The following is a 12,614-nucleotide window of genomic DNA, read 5'->3' as shown; positions in this document are numbered from 1 at the left end:
AGGCGGGGCGCCGCGGGAGCAACACTGAGACGCCATTTTCGGCGGCGGGAGAGGCGCAGGCAGCCGAGCGGGACTGGCTGGGTCGGCTCCGCTGCCGCTGCGAGGAGGAGCCGCGGGGCTGGGCTCGGCGGCCAAGGGGACAGCGCGCGGGCGGCTGAGGATGCTACGGGGCGGCGGCGCCCCTCGCTCGTGACTGCTGCGCCGCGCCTCACACAGCCGAGGCGGGCTCGGCGCGCGGTTGCTGCTCCGCGCGCGCGCGCCCGGCGGCGCTCCAGGTGCTGACAGCGCGAGAGAGCGCGGCCCTCAGGAGCAGGACGGTGAGTCCCCGGCGTGCGCCCCGGACCGCGGCCCGGTCCCCTCCTCATCCTCCGCCCCGTCCCTGTCTCGCTCCTTTTCGGACCCGCCCCGGGCGCAACTCCGTCTCCATCCAGGTCCCTGTCCCGGTTTGGGTCCCAGCCCCTGTCGGTTCCCACCCCGGTACCCGCCCCAGTTCACCCTCCCCGGCGGGTCCGCCACCCCTTGCAGGTTCAGGTCGGGTTCCTCTCCCCGGCCCCTTTCCCAGCCCCGGCTCCCGGCGCCGTGCGTCCTCCCCATCCGCGTCCCATTGCAGGTTCCGGTCCTCGACCCTGCCCAGGGCCCCGCCCTGGCCCCGCATCCGCTGCTCGGCCCAGCTGCGGGCGGCGGCGGCCTTTCCCGGGGACAGCTGTGGACCCCGGGAGCCCGCGACAGGGGAGGTGGCCGCCCCCGGGATCGCGGCGGGAGGGGAGGCCGGAGGCCCGGCGGGGCTGGCTTTGTCCGATTCCTCCTCTTCCTTCCACCCCCGCCTCTCCCGGCACCGCCCTGAGCGGACGCGCCTGTCATCCTCGCAGGCGGCGGGGGGCCGGGTCCCTCCCGAGAGCCGACTCCGCTTCGCCTCTTTGGCGACCCCTTTTTTTCAGTAACCAGATGTGAAACGTTTCAGGCGACCCTGTTCACCTAAGCTGGCGTTGCTCCAACTAAAGTTGAAGCAGCCCTCGTCCTGGAATGCTTTTTCGATGTAAAATTGGGTGCACCCTTTTCCTTAAGAAAATTAAAATAAAGCGTTAAAAAAGTGAAATTAATGCGTGATGAAGTGGATGGTTTTATACTTAACGTTTGTAGGTCGTTTCTAGGTATATTTGTATTGGAATTGTTGCTGCCTGTTACTTTTTATTATTTAAATGCATTAAGAATTTACATGTTAAGCATTCGTAAAGGAATATTTACAAAAATGATGCTTTTAAAAAATGTGAGAACAAAAAATTTGAGATGTACTATTTCAGGTGTTCTGTAAAAGGGCAGTTAGAGCTTTGATTCTTTGCATTAGTTAAATTCCAAGGCCTTTTTTTTGGTATGGCATGACTAAGGCATTGATCAGAATCAGCTCTGAATACATTGCACTAATTTAGTGAAAAACGCATTAGGAAACTGGAACGACCTCCTTAAGTTATATTACAGCCATGGCCTTGCTTCTTTCAGGTATTGTCAACAAGCCTATTACGGTGAGAAATTTGACCTATTGCTCTGTTTCCTAAATATTTGTAGGAATACAACGATACCAAGTATGAAGTATATTTCAACTTGTATGGAATTCTGTGTGGGAAGGGAGGCACTCTAAAGAGTCAGTGTCTCTCCAAGTCATCAAAGAATGCAACATCATGTTGCGGTTGAGCCTGGCAGCCCTGTCTGGCACTGAGTGCTGTGGAGGACCCAGGTGGTAACCTCTAACCCTGCTGCAGCCTTGCGCACCTCACCTTGCCTAGCATTGTCTTCGAAAAGCATCCAGACGTGCACAGGAGTCTGTGCACTGGACAGCGTATCTCCAGCAAAGGGGGAGGGAATGACACTGGGGAGAGGCACACAGTATCTTAAATATTTCATAACAAATAACTGCACTCGTTTAAATTTTATACTTTCTTTCCTTTTTTTTTGGAGACGGAGTCTCACTCTGTCGCCCAGGCTGGAGTGCAGTGGTGCCATCTCTGCTCACTGCAAGCTCCGCCTCCCGGGTTCACGCCATTCTCCTGCCTCAGCCTCCCCAGCAGCTGGGACTACAGGCGCCTGCCACCACGCCCAGCTAATTTTTTGTTTTTAGTAGAGACGGTGTTTCACCGTGTTAGCCAGGATGGTCTTGATCTCCTGACTTCATGATCTGCCCACCTTGACCTCCCAAAGTGCTGGGATTAACAGGCGTGAGCCACCGCGCCTGGCCCAAATTTATACATTTTTAAAATTTATACATTCTTTTTTTTTGAGACGGAGTCTCGCTCTGTCGCTCAGGCTGGAGTGCAGTGGCCGGATCTCAGCTCACTGCAAGCTCTGTGTCCCGGGTTTACGCCATTCTCCTGCCTCAGCCTCCCGAGTAGCTGGGATTACAGGTGCCCGCCACTTCGCCCGGCTAGTTTTTTGTATTTTTTAGTAGAGACGGGGTTTCACCGTGTTAGCCAGGATGGTCTCGATCTCCTGACCTCGTGATCTGCCCGTCTCGGCCTCCCAAAGTGCTGGGATTACAGGCTTGAGCCACCGCGCCCGGCCAATTTATACATACTTAAGCATGTTTCTCAATGTTGGAAAAAAGTCAATGTGTCACTCTGTATAGGGCCATAAACTATTTTAAAACATACTTGTATAAAAAGAAACCTAGAATAGAAAAATCAAAAGTTGAGTGAAATGTAGGATTAGTATTGCCTGAAAATGTTCTTCGTAGATAAGTGGAATGTTAGAAACCAGTATTTTATTTTTATTTATGTATTTGTTTAGAGATGAGTCTTGCTCTGTCGCTTAGCCTGGAGTTCAGTGGTAGGATCTCGGCTCCCTGCAACCTTCGCTTCCCAGGTTCAAGAGGTTCTCCTGCCTCAGCCTCCCTAGTAGCTGGGATTACAGGCGCCCACTACTACACCAGGCTAATTTTTTGTATTTTTAGTAGAGAGGGGGGTTTCACCACGTTGGCCAGGCTGGTCTCGAACTCCTAACCTCAGGTGATCCACCCGCCTCAGCCTCCCAAAGTGCTAGGATTACAGGTGTGAGCCATTGTGCCTGGGCCGAAACCAGTATTTTATGTAGCAAAGAAATGATCAGTAATATATTCAAACAAGAGTATTTGGGAAGATTTAAGTGTCAAATTTCAGGACATACAATAAAAATGACAAGCAAATTAAGATGCAAATACTGGTCTTAAATGTCTGTTGGGAATCAGCTGAATGGCAGGCACTGTGCTGAGTATTCAGCGATACGTTGCTAAAAGAGCTACTGTTGGCCGGGTGTGGTGGCTCACGCCTGTAATCCTGGTACTTTGGGAGGACAAGGCGGGTCCACCTGAGGTCAGGAGTTCAAGACCAGCCTGGCCAACATGGTAAATCCCCATCTCTACTAAAAATACAAAAATTAGCCAGGTGTGGTAGTGCACACCTGTAATCCCAGCTACTCGCGAGACTGAGGAATGAGAATCACTTGAACCGGGAAGTGGAGATTGTAGTGAGCCGAGATCACGTCACTGCACTCCAGCCTGCACGACTGGAGTGAGACTCCATCTCAAAACAAACTAAAAAAAAAGAGCAGCTGTCAGTCGTGCGATGGCTCACACCTGTAATCCCAGCACTTTAGGAGGCCAAGGTGGACCGATCACCTGAGGTCAGGAGTTTGAGACCTGCTTGGCCAACGTGGTGAAACCCTGTCACTACTAAAAATATAAAAAAAAAACCCCAAAAAGCAAAAAACTGGGTGTGGTGGCAGGTGCCTCTAATCCCATCTACTTGGAAGACTGAGGCTGGAGAATCGCTTGAACCCAGCAGGTGGAAGTTGCAGTGAGCTGAGATCACGTCTTTGCACTCCAGCCTGGGCAACAAGAGCAAAACTCCGTCTCAAAAAAAAAATAAATAAAACCGAAAAACAAAAAACCTCTGTCCTCTAGGAGCTCACAGGCTGGCATGGACAGGTACCATGGACCAGGTTAAAGGCTGTGATGAGTGCACTTAGGTGATTCTTCACAAAAGAAAAGTACAAATCAGCCAGTGTCAGGGGGTCAGGGATTGGGATTGGGGTTCCTGTTTGGAGGAAGTAAATCCTGAGGTTGTGCTGCTGTAAAGGGGTGTGTTGGTAAGGGAGCATGGGAGTGAGAGTGGAAAGATGAAGTTAAGAAAGGCCCTGAATGACTTCTTAGAAGTCTGCTTTCATTTTGAGGTTTACAAGTGAGGGTTGGAAGTTTTTTTTTTTTTTTTTCCCGAGATGGAGTCTCGCTCTGTCACCCAGGCTGAAGTGCAATGACACGATCTCTGCTCACTTCAGCCTCCGCCTCCCGGGTTCAAGCGATTCTCCTACCTCAGCCTCCCGAGTAGCTGGGACTACAGGTGTGTGCCACCACGCCTGGCTAACTTTTTGTATTTTTAGTAGAGACAGGGTTTCACCATGTTAGCCAGGATGGTCTGCATCTCCTGACCTCGTGATCTGCCCGCCTTGGCCTCCCAAAGTGTTGGGATTACAGGTGAGCCACTGCGCCTGGCCGGAGGGTTGGAAGATTCTAAGGAGCCAGGTGACACTTTAAAAAGAGCATAGGGAGGCTGGCTGGGCTGGTGCCACTGCACTCCAGCTTGGACGACAGAGTGAGACTCTGTCTCAAAAAAAAAAAAAAAAAAAAAAAGCATAGGCAATGGTGGGGCAAGTGCTGTGAACTGGGATGAGATTAATTAGGAAGCCGTTAACCCCAACTGAGCAAGCCTCAGGATTAGGGCAGTGACAGAAGGAACAGAGAAGCTAGATGGGGGGCAGGGGCTAGGCCGTAAGAGTTATAGTCAACCTGATTTGGGGCTGATTGGATTGGGGTAAATGAGGAGGTGCAGGTAGGACTCCCCAGAATGATCCTGCGAAAACCTGAGTCACTCCTCTGTTAAAGCTTTTGTCAATGTCCTCTGAGTACCCCACCCTGTCTCTTTTCATCTTCCTGCTCTGGCCCTACTCAAGCACTTCCAGACACGTCTGGAGTTCTGAACCAAACCCACTCTTCTAGTGATTAGCATTTCCTTACTTCCCCATATACTCCTTAGCCTGTACCCTGATTTTTCTCCTTAGCACACCTCACTATCTAAAATGCTGTATCATTATTATTATTTTATTATTTTTTGAGACAGAGTCTCGCTGTGTCACCCAGGCTGGAGTACAGTGGCATGATCTCAGCTCACAGCATCCTCCCCCTCCTGGGTTCAAGCCTTTCTCCTGCCTCAGCCTCCCAAGTAGTTGGGACTACAGGCATGTGCTACCACACCCAGCTAATTTTTTTATTTTTAGTGGAGATGGGATTTCACCATGTTAGCCAGGCTGGTCTCGAACTCCTGACCTCAAGTGATCTGCCCGCCTCAGCCTCCCAAAGTGCTGGGATTATAGGCCTGAGCCACTGTACCCTGCTGATACTGTGTTATTTTAATCATTTTTTTACTTTTATTATTTATCTCCACTTATGTTCATCATCTCTACAAGGGTGTGGAATTTTGTCTCTTGTATTCAGTGTCAGTGCTTGGCACGTAATAGGAACTTAGTAAATGTTTGTTGAAGAAATGCATCTAGAATGACTTCCTCATCTCTAACTTGGGTGACTCACTGGCTGGTGACACTTAAACCCAAGGAGGGAAAATGGGAGAAGGAGGAGATTGCGAGTTTGTTTTTGGGTATGTTAAATCCAAAAACACTTTGGGAGGCCGAGGCAGGTGGATCACCTGAGGTCAGGAGTTTGAGACCAGCCTGGCCAACATGGTGAAAACTTGTCTCTACTAAAAATCCAAAATTAGCCGTGTGTGGTGGCACGCTCCTGTAGTCCCAGCTACTTGGGAGGCTGAGGCAGGAGAATCACTTGAACCTGGGAGGCAGAGGTTACAGTGAGCCAGATCGTGCCACTGGACTCCAGCCTGGGAGACAGAGTGAGACTCCCATCTCAAAAAAAAAAAAAAAAAGTAAAATAGGTGCTGTTACTGAGATTCTACTGTTGAGGAATTTGAGGGTGAGAGAGGGGAAGTTTCTGAAATCAAAGTTACACAGCTGTGAAGTCAGGATTCTGACTCAGGTTTTTTGCTTCTGCAGTACAAGCTTCGAATCATCTTGTAGTACTTAAAGCTGCAGCTTCAAGTGAATCATAATGCTGTTTAATCCTATCATTACTTTTTCTTGGGAAAATCTTGCACCACTTCAATTTTTTTCAAAGATGTACCATTTTAGCGATTTATAAGTTCACAATTCAGAATTCAGTAGTGTTAAGGATATGCACATTGTTGTTCCACATATCTGGAACTCTTTGATCTGGCAGCACTGAGACTGTAGCCCCTAAATACTGATGTCTCCTCCTCCCTCAGCGTCCCCCGGTAATCATCTTTTCTACTTTGTTTCTATGATTTTGACTACTTTCAATACTTTATTTTTTATTTTTTTTGAGATGGAGTTTAGCTCTTATTGCCCAGGCTGGAGTGCAATGGCACAATCTTGGCTTACTGCAACCTCTGCCTCCTGGGTTCAAGCGATTCTCCTGCTTCAACCTCCCGAGTAGCTGGGATTACAGGCATGCGCCACCACGCTGGGCTCATTTTGTATTTTTAGTAGAGATGGGTTTCTCCATGCTGGCCAGGCTGGTCTCGAACTCCTGACCTCAGGTGATCGCCCCCCCGTCGGCCTCCCAAAGTGCTGGGATCATAGGCGCGAGCCACTGTGCCTGGCCTTACCTGTCTTTTTCGTCTGAGCCATTCTAGTGCATGTATAGTGGCATCTTGTTAGTTTTAATGTGCATTTCCCTGATGACTCATAATGGTGAGCACTTACGTGCTTGTCGGTCTTTTGTATACCTGGACTTGTAAAGTGTCTGTTCAAGACTTTTGCCCATTTAAAAAATTGGATTGTTAAGTTCCTCACATTTTTTTTTTTTTTTTTTTGAGATGGAGTCTCACTCTGTCACCCAGGCTAGAGTGCAGTGGCATGATCTCGGCTCACTGCAAGCTCCGCCTTCCGGGTTCACGCCTTTCTCCTGCCTCAGCCTCCCGAGTAGCTGGGACTATAGGTGCCCGCCACCACGCCTGGCTAATTTTTTGTATTTTAGTAGAGACGGGGTTTCACCATGTTAGCCAGGATGGTCTCAATCTCCTGACCTCGTGATCCGCCCACCTCAGCCTCCCAAAGTGCTGGGATTACAGGTGTGAGCCACCACACCTGGCCTGTTTTTTTTTTTTTGGAGACAGAGTCTCACTTTGTTGCCCAGGCTGGAGTGCAGTGGCGTAATCTCGGCTCACTGCAGGCTCCGCCTCCCAGGTTCAGGCCATTCCCCTGCTGCAGCCTCCGGAGTAGCTGGGAATACAGGTGCCCACCACCACGCCCGGCTAATTTATTTTTATTTTATTTTTAGTAGATATGGGTTTCACGATGTAAGCCAGGATGGTCTCGATCTCCTGACCTCATGATCCACCCGTCTTGACCTCCCAAAGTGCTGGTATTCCAGGCATGAGCCACTGTGCCTGGCAGTTCCTTACATATTTTTTATAGAAGTCATTTGCCAGATATATATGTGTTGCAAATATTTTTTACTAATCTGTGGCTTAACTTTGTTTTTTGGTAGTGCCTTTTAATAAAGCAATACTTTCAGTTTTTTTAACCAAGATCTGGCAATTTTATTAAATAAATTTTTGCAAGATTTATTTTTATCTTTTTTTTTTTTGAGATGAAGTTTCACTCTTGTTGCCTAAGCTGGAGTGCAATGGTATAGTATCAACTCATTGCAACCTCTGCCTCTCAGGTTCAAGCCATTCTCCTGCCTCAGCCTCCTGAGTAGCTGGGATTACAGGCGTGTACCACTACGCTTGGCTACTTTTTTGTAGAGATGGGGTTTCACCATGTTGGCCAGGCTGGTCTCGGACTCTTGACCTCAGGTGATCTGCCCACCTTGGCCTCCTACAGTGCTGGGATTATAGGCGTGAGCCACTGTGCCAGCCACAAGGTTTACTTTTTACCAGTCAGTTCTGTCATCCTTCTAATGATATCAGAATCACCTGAATCAGTGCTAGCCAGTGTGCATACTCTATAGTAATATCCACATGCTCTGCTCAGTTCAATATTGTTGCCACTGTAGTGATGGACACCAATTTTGGCCAAGATTGCACAGTACTTTATTTCAGATTTCCTCAAAGCTGGGCAATTGCTGACGAGGATGACCAATTTCGCTTTTCTTAGTCTGATCATCTTCTGAGTCTGCTTGTACCCTGGCACGTACTTTGCACTTTTTTTTTGAAATGGAGTCTTGATCTGTTGCCCAGTCTGGAGTGCAGTGATGTGATCTCGGCTCACTGCAGCCTCTGCCTCTGGGTTCCAGTGATTCTGCTGCCTCAGCCTCCTGGGTAGCTGGGATTACGGGCACACACCACCACGCCTGGATAATTTTGGTATTTTTAGTAGAGATGGGGTTTCACCATGTTGGCCAGGCTAGTCTCGAACTCCTGACCTCAGGGATCTGCCCACCTCGGCCTCCCACAGCGCTGGGATTAGAGGCGTGAGCCACTGCACCCAGCCACTTTCCACTTTTCGTAACAAGTTGGAGCCTAGAAGTTACAAATTCTTTCATCTTCTTTCCTGCCTCATGTGCAGGACAGCCCCCAACGAAGAACAGCTGCCAAATGACCAGGGAGTGAGAAAGGTAGTACTTGAAAATTTCGATGAAGTCCAGTTTTTCAGTTCATTCTTTTGTGGCTCCTGCTTTCTTATCTATTTATTATTGTTATTTTTCATAGAGATGGGGTCTCATAATGTTGCCCAGGCTAGTCTTAAATTCCTGGGCTCAAGCAATCCTCCCACCTTTGCCTTCCAAAGTGCTAGGATTCCAGGCATGAGCCACTCTGCCCGGCTTATGTTTTTAAATCATTAAGAAATACACTGTTTTGGGAAGTTGAAGACACACAGGTATCAATAGCCATGCAGAGATGTCAGTGAAAGGTGTCCCATTTCCTTTGTCCTGAGACACTGTTTTGTTTTTTGAGACAGGGTCTCCCTCTGTCACCTAGGCCGAAGTACAGTGGTGCTATCATGGCTCACTGCAACCTCTGACTCTTAGGCTCAAGTGATCCTTGTGCCCCAGCCTCCTGAGTTACTGGGACCAGCGGTACATGCCACCTCACTCAGCTGGAGGGAATTTATTTTTATTTATTTATATGTTTTTTGAAACAGAGTCTTGCTCTGTTGCCCAGGCTGGAATGCCGTGGTGCGACCTCGACTCACTGCAACTTCCACTTCCCAGGTTCAAGCGATTCTCCTGCCTCAGCCTCTCGAGTAGCTGGGATTACAGACACACGCTACCACACCCCGCTAATTTTTGTGTGTGTTTTTTTTTTTTTTTTTGAGACAGAGTCTCACTCTGCCGCCCAGGCTGGAGTGCAGTGGCCAGATCTCATCTCACTGCAAGCTCCGCCTCCCGGGTTTATGCCATTCTCCTGCCTCAGCCTCCCGAGTAGCTGGGACTACAGGCACCTGCCACCTCGCCTGGCTAGTTTTTTGTATTTTTTAGTAGAAACGGGGTTTCACCGTGTTAGCCAGGATGGTCTCGATCTCCTGACCTCGTGATCCGCCCACCTCAGCCTCCCAAAGTGCTGGGATTACAGGCTTGAGCCACTGCGCCCGGCCTTTTTTTGTATTTTTATTAGAGACAAGGTTTCACTGTTTTGGCCAGGCTGGTCTTGAACTCCTAACCTCAGGTGATGCACCCACCTTGGCCTTCCAAAGTGCTGGAATTACAAGCGTGAGCCACCGTGCCCAGCCTGAGAGAATTTACTTTTTTAAAATGTTTTCTTTTCCTTTTCTTTTCCCCTTGAGACAGAGTCTTGCACTGTTGCCCAGGCTGGAGTGCAGTGACTCAAGCTCGGCTCACTGCAGCCTCTGCCTCCCAGATCCAAGTCATTGTCCTGCCTCAGCCTCCCAAGTAGTTGGGATTACAAGCACGCGCCACCACACCCAGCTAATTTTTGTATTCTTAGTAGAGATGGGGTTTCACCATGTTGGCGAGACTGGTCTCAAACTCCTGACCTCATGTGATCTACCTCACCCTCCCAAAGTGCTGGGATTATAGGTGCGAGCCACCGTGCCTGGCCTGAGATAATTCATTTTTAAAAAATGTTTTCTTTGGCCAGGTGTGGTGGCTCACGCCTGTAATCCCAGCACTTTGGGAAGCCAAGGTGAGTGGATCATGAGGTCAGGAGATTGAAGCCATCCTAGCCACCATGTTGAAACCCTGTCTCTACTGAAAAAACAAAAATTAGCCAGGCGTGGTGGCGCGTGCCTGTAGTCCCAGCTACTTGGGAGGCTGAGGCAGCAGAATCACTCGAACCAGGGAGTCGGAGAATGAAGTGAGCCAAGATGGCGCCATTGCACTCCAGCCTGGCGACAGAGCGAGCCGTCTCAAGAAAAAAAAAATGTTTTCTTTAATTGCTTTTCTTCATTTAGGAAAGAACATTATTCCATTGATTAGCATTTAAATACATAAACTTAGTCTTATGGTATGTTTGTCTGCTGACATTTTTAGTATTTGATTAAAGGTGCTTTTTGTAACCACAGAATTAATATCTGTATTTGTATATTTTGCCCCATACTCCCGCAGTACTCTGTAACGTATTCTCTTAGTCACACAGTCAGACGAAGCTGTTTTTTCCTTTCTATTTGATCAACCAAGAACTTGAATAGAGATATTTGCATCGTTAGGACTTACTCATTCTTGTTTTCAGAAAAAGCATGTTATCCTGTATTTTCATGTAGTACCCTTTCTTCTAGTGTCTTGTGCTTACAATTTACATCTGAAGGATGGGCCTGTGGTCCTATGGCAAATTAAGTGAACCAGCTCGCTTTCTAGTCATGACCAGGAGGCTGTCTGACCCGCCTAGGGGTAAGCACCTGACAGCTGGCTGGGGAAATCGCCTGCTTGTAGAAATCTCTTCAGGTGTTAGCCATGGTTATTTATTTATTTATTTATTTATTTATTTATTTATTTTTGAGACGGAGTTTCACTCTTGTTGCTGGAGTGCAATGGTACGATCTCGGCTCACTGCAACATCTGCCTCCCAGTTTGAAGCGATTTTCCTGCTGCAGCCTCCTGAGTATCTGGGATTACAGACATGTGCCACCATGCCCGGCTAATTTTGTATTTCTAGTAGAGACGGAGTTTCTCCATGTTGGTCAGGCTGGCCTCGAACTCCCGACCTCAGGTGATCTGCCCGCTTCGGCCTCCTCAGTGCCGGGATTATAGACGTGAGTCACCATGCTCAGCCACAGCCATGGTTATTAATAGGCCTTTTTAGATTTCTAAAAGAGCTCCGTCACTTTTTCCAGAGCTACGTGTATACCTGGAAACGGTGGTGTGGTTAGGTTATTGAAGTTAGAGGGTCTGTGTCCATAGAGGTAGCTGGTTTCAAAACAATCCTAGTGGATTTCCTAAGCAGGCTGTGGGGGAAAAGTATCCAGAGGGGTTCTGTCTGACCTCCTTTCCTTAGTTCTGAAAGCACATCTACAAATAAGTCACCCAAAGGCCAAATAGATGCATTTGTTTTGTCTGGTAGTTAATGTTTTCCTTTTAAAAAATATTTATGTATTTATTTAATTTTTGAGACAGGGTCTTGCTGTTTTGCCTAGGTTGGAGTGCAGTGTCACAATCTTGGCTCAGTGCAGCCTCCGTGTTCAAGTGATCGTCCCACCTCTGCCCCTGAAGTAGGTGGGACTACAGGTGCACACCACCATGACCGGCTAATATTTTGTAGAGACAGGGTTTCACGGCATCGCCCTGTCTGGTCTCTCATTTCTGGGCTCAAGTGATTGCTCTCCTTGGCCTCCCAAAGTGCTGGGATTACAGGCGTGAGCCACTATGCTGGGCCATCACGATACTATTTATTTCCCTGAATATGACTTGGACTGTTCTGTAGGCTAGTCCCTTCACCTTATGACCCTCTTTGCTGGTATTCTTTGGGGCTTCTGTGCCTGTGTATGGGGATGGGACATGACCTCTCTGATCTGGCCAGCACTGCCAGGGTTTCCTGTTGGCTCAACTCAGATGCACATCTCTTGGTAAAACATCCCTTATAAACAAATTTTTGCAAGGCAAAAACCTCTGTTTTCTTCCCTCCATCCCAGTTTTCCTTAATATGCTACCCTCTGTATTTATAGGAACTTTATTTAACATTTGAGAACTGTGAGAGTAATTCACATTTCTTTCTTGGCTGTTCTTCATTCTGTGTACCCAGACCTGTTGATTTTTCTACCACGTTCTTTTTCTCTTTTAGAAAATTGAAATGGGCCGGGCGCGGTGGCTCAAGCCTGTAATCCCAGCACTTTGGGAGGCCGAGACGGGCGGATCACGAGGTCAGGAGATCGAGACCATCCTGGCTAACACGGTTTAGTAGAAACCCCGTCTCGACTAAAAAATACAAAAAAACTAGCCGGGCGAGGTGGCGGGCGCCTGTAGTCCCAGCTACTCCGGAGGCTGAGGCAGGAGAATAGCGTGAACCCGGGAGGCAGAGCTTGCAGTGAGCTGAGATCTGGCCACTGCACTCCAGCCCGGGCGACAGAGCGAGACTCCGTCTCAAAAAAAAAAAAAAGAAAGAAAA

General features: G+C 48.5%; 1 protein-coding gene across 18 annotated transcripts in view; it reads left to right on the top strand.

Moving 5' to 3' along the window:
• The window catches only part of KLC1 (kinesin light chain 1), a 73,312-nt gene continuing 60,698 nt past the window's right edge, over positions 1-12,614 (top strand). For all 18 annotated transcript variants that reach the window (XM_017861881.1, XM_017861873.1, XM_017861879.1 and 15 more), the window contains exon 1: positions 1-317. The gene's annotated coding sequence lies outside the window, so the exon portion shown is untranslated. The remainder of the gene's footprint in view (positions 318-12,614) is intronic.

This window comes from Rhinopithecus bieti, unplaced genomic scaffold, assembly GCF_001698545.2.
Source record: "Rhinopithecus bieti isolate Rb0 unplaced genomic scaffold, ASM169854v2 scaffold_61461, whole genome shotgun sequence".
In the NCBI taxonomy this organism is placed as follows: Eukaryota; Metazoa; Chordata; class Mammalia; order Primates; family Cercopithecidae; genus Rhinopithecus; species Rhinopithecus bieti.
The sequence above is the reverse complement of the archived record's forward strand: the minus strand, read 5'-3'. Positions and strand labels throughout refer to the sequence as shown.